This window comes from Schistocerca gregaria, chromosome 3 (assembly GCF_023897955.1).
Source record: "Schistocerca gregaria isolate iqSchGreg1 chromosome 3, iqSchGreg1.2, whole genome shotgun sequence".
In the NCBI taxonomy this organism is placed as follows: domain Eukaryota; kingdom Metazoa; phylum Arthropoda; class Insecta; order Orthoptera; family Acrididae; genus Schistocerca; species Schistocerca gregaria.
This window is the reverse complement of record NC_064922.1, coordinates 883,466,195-883,473,732: the sequence shown is the minus strand read 5'-3', so window position 1 is coordinate 883,473,732 and position 7,538 is coordinate 883,466,195.

Below are 7,538 nucleotides of genomic sequence, written 5' to 3'. Positions count from 1 at the left end.
TTGGCACACTTTTTAGCAAACAACAGATATGGTGCTGCACCATTTTTGCCTACGTTGAAGGTGGCAACCCTGACACTGAAGGGCAGCAGTATGCCGCAGTTGCTCGACCCAGCACTGTCATGTTTATGAACAAAACAATAAACCAATATTATTTGATGTATGTTTTTAGTATTTATGAAGCTAAAAGATCACCTCAAATACACATATGAAGCCGTGTAACTCCAATCTGCCACACCAGTTGGGTGGGGAGGTGGGCATTAGTTACACCTTCACACTGAAATGTTTGGAACAATTTGTGTGAGATCTGGAAAGGAGATAATTCTGTATATAAGCTAAGACACAGGCTAACATATTTACTAGTAACAATCAGAAGGAAGGGTGTGAAAAAGTAGTGTTGCCACAATGTGCCAATACCATACTTTATCTGTTCAGCATTTGAGAATGAGAATGAGGGCACTTTGTGACTTGCAACAAACTTTACCCATAATATCAAAAACTCAAGAAACTTTCTTCTGGCAGCCATGACAAAATGATGGAACGAGAAAGTTCATCGGTAACTGCATTTTCACTCTTCATCTGCTAAAACTGCTGCATGAAGCATGATGTTTTAATTTATTACTTCGTTACCACTAAGTGTATTCACGAAATGTTTCAGAAAAAGTCACATATACTGCTGAATATACCTACACATATTGTGTGGCACATAGTTCAGGAAATATTATGTCAAACATTGGGTTGTAAGAAAATGGAACTGCAGGCAACACAGATGAAATACATATGCGTACAAATTCATGTAAAATATGTTAAATTCATGTGCATTACAGGGTCTTCCACTTACGTGATGACCGCCTGTGCAACACAGTAGATAACTGGCAGCAAGCACTCCATTGTCCGGCAATCAGATGCCATGTCGCCTGTCTATAGCTGTGGCACGCCATGACTACATTTAAAATACAAGCAAATAAATTTTGCACTCGCCCATGTCATCCAAGCAGATGCTGGAACTGTCTGCCACTATTTTCCACACTTTTCTGACATCTACTCAAGAAATTATTAATCACATGATGTACCACTCTGAGAAGTTGAATGAATAGACTCGTGGATATTATCCTTGAGTTCCTCTATGGTGTGAGGATTTGTTGTGAACATTTTGTCCTTCAATGCACCCCCAAACAAAAATTGCACAATGTTGAATCAGGACTTCTAGTGGGCCAAAAATTGTTACTTATCACCCTTTCATTAAACACACCGTGAAATGCCAGTTGCGTAATATTATGCACATATTCACTTTTAACTGTGTCATTAAAAAAATTGGGCCTATTATCCCACCACCACTAACTGCACACCACACCCCTCCTTTCTGATCACGAAGGGCTCCTTATGAAGCCCAACAGGTCTTTCTGCACTCCAATGTCAACAGTTTTGGGAATTAACGTACTCGTACAAATGAAATCAAGCCTTGTCTGAAAACAGAATAAGGTAAGGATCCTTTCCACTGTCATGCACTTGCTTTAAAACCCATTCTCAAAACTTAACCCTGGTTGCAGGATCACCAGGTTGAAGTTCTTGTACTGCTGATACTTTATAGTCTTAGCCCCACCAGTTTAGCATCCCTGTACAGAGGTGCACAATATTTGTGTTTGCTACAAAAGATGTCAGTCTTTTTAGGGGAATTTCCCAGGTGGTATGCAATGTCATGGAGACAAGCTACTGTGAGCACTGTACATCATTGTTTATGCTTCTCGTTTGTAACACGTCCTGTTTTACGAAATTTGTTCACTAATTTGTGAACTGCAGCACTACTCTGAACTCTTAACACCTGGAAACTTCTGTTCGAGCGACCTCTGAACAAGCAGACTCCATGTGCACGTACAAATCATAAATTAACACTCCTAATGGAATTGAATTATTTGCTCTTGCCATTGTTGCATTTGCGAACTTCACTGTTACACTCTTTATGCCTGTATCACTACCCAAATGACACTGGCCAACAATGTTCATATGTCTGCGTGGCCTTTAGACTAAAACCCAAAAAAATGGGGGGCATAGTGCGGTCCAGCATGGCCCATTTGAGCAGCAGGTACAGCTTTCGTGGCCAGCCTGCAGTACCCCAGGCAGGCGGTCATCAGGTAAATGGAACATCGTGTATATTTGACGTGTGCGTACACAGGCAAAACCAAAGGCAAATAGACCCTAAATCCCTGGAAGTTTCAACCAAATTTAGTACACATTTTAGTTATGATCTGGAAATAAATACTATGGGGCTAAGAACCAACAGCCTCATGGATTGGGGGTGATAATGTGGAGAGAGAAGAGGGAGGAGTAGATTGACATAGTGGGGTGGTTTACAGAGAGGGGGCATGGAGGAGATGTGGGAGGGGTAAGGGGAGAGGGAGAGATGGACTAATAAAACATTGGAATACATATATACCTGGGCATTTTCTTTTATAAATAACTGTTTAGCCACATGGTGGAGCTAGTGACAATTCATACATTGATACAGTGTGGAGAAGATCAATTGAATTCCTTCTTTATGGAACTCATTAGATCTCTCAATTGCGTGCCCATCATTTGCCGCATTAAAAAAGATAAATATCAACATGTACCAACCCCCTCCAAAGGCAGCTCCAGAGACTTTCCAGTTGAGTGACATCAATTCCCATGTTACATCCAAAATGGTATGGTGTTTAAGGAAAACGGGCCCTAGAAACCAGCAGTTTTTACTCACCTTGAGATCCACAGCAAAGAAAATTTAAGGGTTTGTTTTAACAGTTTTTTTAGTTCCAAAATGATACGAGTTAAGGATTTGATTCTCATCTTCACTGGTAGAGGAGATCCAACTATGGTACAGACAAGATGGTAGGGCTGAATTAATACTGCACTTCAGCATGGCCAATGGATTAAACCTGCTGCTCATTCAATCAGCTTCTCATTTAACTTTATGCAATATTTACAAGAGCCAACACAAAGCATTGATAGTTTGCCTATGTGTCATGGTGTAATGCCAACCAGCAACTCTGTGGTGGAAAATTAGCAAACCTCCATTTCATACATGACATCAATATATTTATGTGAAATTAAAACTGAGTAAAGTTTATGGAAGATAAACTCTTCGAAAACATTTTAGATCTGTATTTTACTTTGAAATCTTAGCTGAACTGGAGTCATCTAATTTTTATCAGAGTTCACATATCAACATATCTCTTACCCATTTTTAGAAGTGGAAACATTCTTAGTATCCTAAGGGTGGTGTATATGATATAATAACCAGCTGCAGAAAATTTAATAGACTGAAAACTAATTAGCATTTCGGCTTGCCATGCTTTATGGCATGCAATCTCATCTGTGTTCTGCAGAGAAGTACAAGAACATCACAATGCTGGTTAACTGTGGAAGTTGGAAACATTTTCCAGATTAGTTTTATTTTGGTTATCCAATGTAGTGATAGCTCACCACTGACAGTATCAAGGAAAATCTTACACTTTCAGTGGATACACACAGTACCTACCTAGAGGGTGTTTTGTAATTTCTTCTCCAAGTGGGAAAACCAATATTCACATCAGATTAGTGCATAAGGAACTGAAGAATTTACACTGTGGAAGACATAGCCACTCCATTGTCTAGGACAAACACAAACTGAAGGCTTAATTCCACAGCATTCTGCAAGCCAGTAACTACAAGATAAAGCCACATTGTGACTTTCAGGACAAGAACATTATAGACATTTCGAACAAGGGGTAACTCACTGTGGAGAAATTAATCGTAATGGAATCCCAACTCCACTTTCCTTCAGATAGAGAAGTAGGACCACAGAATAGTAGCAGGAGTCCTGGAAGTAAGTAACAAAATAATGTACACATTTGCCCTTCATTGCAGGTGTATACCAAGTACGACAATTGCCAACATTAGGGGCTTCAGAACCACCACTATACATCCAGGTTTTAACCACAGTTTTTCCAGAAAAAGATGCACTGCTTCCGTCTGACAATGTGATGCACAGGACGCAAGTCATACCTTGTTCGGTTGCATGGATGCTCAAACAGCTCATTGTAACCACTGGCAAAAGGGAAGTGCCTCTTGAAAACTTCAATAATGTCATCACTACTGAAGAAATATAGACTTTTATCCATGATTTCATCACTTCAAAAACTGACCTTTAATAGTTAAAACATATACAATGTTGTGTATGGTCATTAACAAGTTATGAAATGTGTAGCTGGTGACACTACATTAACAGAATAATAGCACTACATATTAAAGACTTCAGAGGAAAAAATGTAAGTGTGAACAAGAAACTTACAGCATAATAAGACACACACCTCCTTCCTGAATTTCAATACTTTTTAACTACCTCTAAATACGAAGTAGTGCATCCAGCACTCCCCATTCCCATAGAGCCATTAGCACTACAAGTCACCAGTCACAAATTTATGTTGTTGATTAGATTAGATTAATACTTGTTCCATAGATCATGAATACGACACTTCGTAATGATGTGGAACGTGTCAGGTTAATAAAAGATGTCTGTACAAGAAATTACATTACACAAAATATTGCATGACACTAATGATTAAGTTTTTTTTTTCTTTTTTTTTTACTTAGTTTATATCTAAAAATTCAGCCAATGAGTAGAAGGAGTTGTCATCTAGAAATTCTTTTAATTTATTTTTTAAATGTTAGTTGGCTATCTGTCAGGCTTTTGATGCAGTTTGGTAGGTGCCCAAAGACTTTTGTGGCAGCATAATTTACCCCTTTCTGTGCCAAAGTCAGATTTAACCCTGCATAGTGAAGATCATCCTTTCTCCTGGTGTTATAGGTATGCACACTGCTATTACTTTTGAATTGGGTTGGATTATTATCAACAAATTTCATAAGGGAATATATATACTGTGAGGTTACTGTGAGGATCCCTAGATCCTTAAATAGATGTCTGCAGGATGACCGTGGGTGGGCTCCAGCAATTATTCTGATTACACGTTTTTGTACAATGAATACTTTTCTACTCAACGATGAATTACCCCAGAATATGATGCCATACGAAAGCAGTGAATGAAAGTAGGCATAGTAAGCTAATTTACTGAGATTCTTATCACCAAAATTTGCAATAACCATAATAGCATACGTAGCTGAACTCAGATGTTTCAGCAGACCATCAATGTGTTGCTTCCAGTTTAACCTCTCATCAATGGACACACCTAAAATTTTTGAAAATTCTACCTTAGCTACAGACTTCTGTTCAAAGTCTATATTTATTACTGGAGTTGTGCCATTTACTGTACGGAACTGTATATACTGTGTTTTATCAAAATTTAAAGAGAGTCCGTTTGCTGAGAACCACTTAATTTTGTGAAAAACATCATTTACAATTACATCACTTAGTTCTTGGTTTTTGGATGTTATTACTATACTTGTATCATCAGCAAAAAGAACTAACTTTGCATCTTCATCAATATGGAATGGTAAGTCATTAACGTATATCAAGAACAGTAAAGGACCTAAGACCGAAACCTGTGGGACCCCGTGCTTGACAGCACCCCAGTTTGAGGAATCAGCTGTTTTAACATTACACGAACCACTTATTTCAACTTTCTGCATTCTTCCAGTTAAGTATGAATTAAACCATTTGTGCACTGCCCCACTCAAACCATAATGATTTAGCTTATCTAAAAGAATTCCATGATTTACACAATCAAAGGCCTTTGAGAGATCACAAAAAATACCAATGGGTGATGTCCGGTTATTCAGAGCATTTAATATTTGATCAGTGAAAGCATATATAGCATTTTTTGTTGAAAAGCCTTTCTGAAAACCAAACTGACATTTTGTTAGTACTTTATTTTTACAAATATGGGAGGCTACTCTTGAATACATTACTTTCTCAAAAATTTTTGATAGAGCTGTCAGAAGAGAGATTGGGCGGTAGTTGACATCCGACGTATCCCCCTTTTTATGCAATGGTTTTACAATGGCATTTTTCAGTCTATCAGGGAAAACACCCTGCTCCAAAGAGCAATTACATACGTGGCTGAGAATCCTACTTATCTGTGGGGAACAAGCTTTAAGTACTTTGCTGGAAATGCCATCAATTCCGTAAGAGCTTTTACTTTTCAGTGAGTTTATTATTTTACTGATTTCAGAGGGAGAGGTTGGTGGAATTACAGTTGTTTCAAACTGCGCAGGTATGGCCTCTTCTATTAATAGCCTTGCCTCTTCTAGTGAAGATCTAGATCCTATTTTCTCCACAACATTTAAAAAATGATTATTCAAAATATTTTCAATTTCTGATTGTTTGTTAGTGCACTTGTCATTCAGTTTTATTACACTAAAGTCTTCCTGTGCTCTTGGTTGCCCTGTTTCCCTTTCAATAATATTCCAAATTGCTTTAATTTTATTATCAGAGTTACTGATCTCAGACATGATACACATGCTTCTGGACTTTTTAATAACTTTTCTTAGTACCGCACAATAGTTTTTATAATATTGAACAATTTCGGGGTCAGTACTCCCTCTTGCTGTTAGATACAGTTCTCTTTTGCGGTTGCAAGATATTCTTATTCCTTTAGTTAGCCAAGGTTTTTTATATGTTTTCTTGGAATTATGTTTAACTATTTTCTTGGGAAAACAATTTTCAAATACCCTTAAAAACGTATTGTGAAATAAGTTATATTTCAAGTTTGCATCGGGTTCCTTACACACTTCATCCCAGTCTAGCTGCTGTAGGCAAATGCTCAATGCACTTCATCACTTTCTCCTCAAAAGACTATACTTATACCAAATACCATGATGGTAAAATATTGTACAATGAAACATGCTAGGCACTCAGGTTCATATTGCAACCATAACAAAATCAATTGTTTGGCCACAACACTTACAAGTTTTCTGTAAGAAAAACACTGGGCCGGCCGCTGGGGTCTCGCGGTTCGGGCGCTCAGTCCGGAGCCGCGTGACTGCTACGGTCGCAGGTTCGAATCCTGCTTCGGGCATGGATGTGTGTGATGTCCTTAAGTTAGTTAGGTTTAAGTAGTTTTAAGTTCTAGGGGACTAATGACCACAGATGTTAAGTCCCATAGTGCTCAGAGCCATTTTAAACAACACTGACAATATTTATAAAACAGTGTTGCTGAGAAATTTAGCTCTGTTACAGAATCATGACATAAGTATGTTTGGATTCAAGAATGTCTCATGAGGAATGTTTTGTGACAAATGTACCGAGGTCTCAAGTGTCTCTAGATACGTATACTCAGCAAGAAATTTTAGTGAGCATAGGGTAGAGAAAATCCTCTAGACATGCAGCTGACAGGTAAATAGGAGGCAAGGCAAAAATGAGCTGAAGACTGGACAAAAGTGGATTTGTGGAGCTGGAAACAGTTAAATACTATCAACATCTTATGTCTGCTTCTCCACATCTTGAATTCTTTCCATTTCTTCTATCACTTTTAATTTCTTCAGTTTGTTACATGGCTAATAAGCTGTGCACATCATTCTAGATGCTGATGGCCTCAATCCAGTATGTCAGTAATCTTTTCTGACAGCCCGTA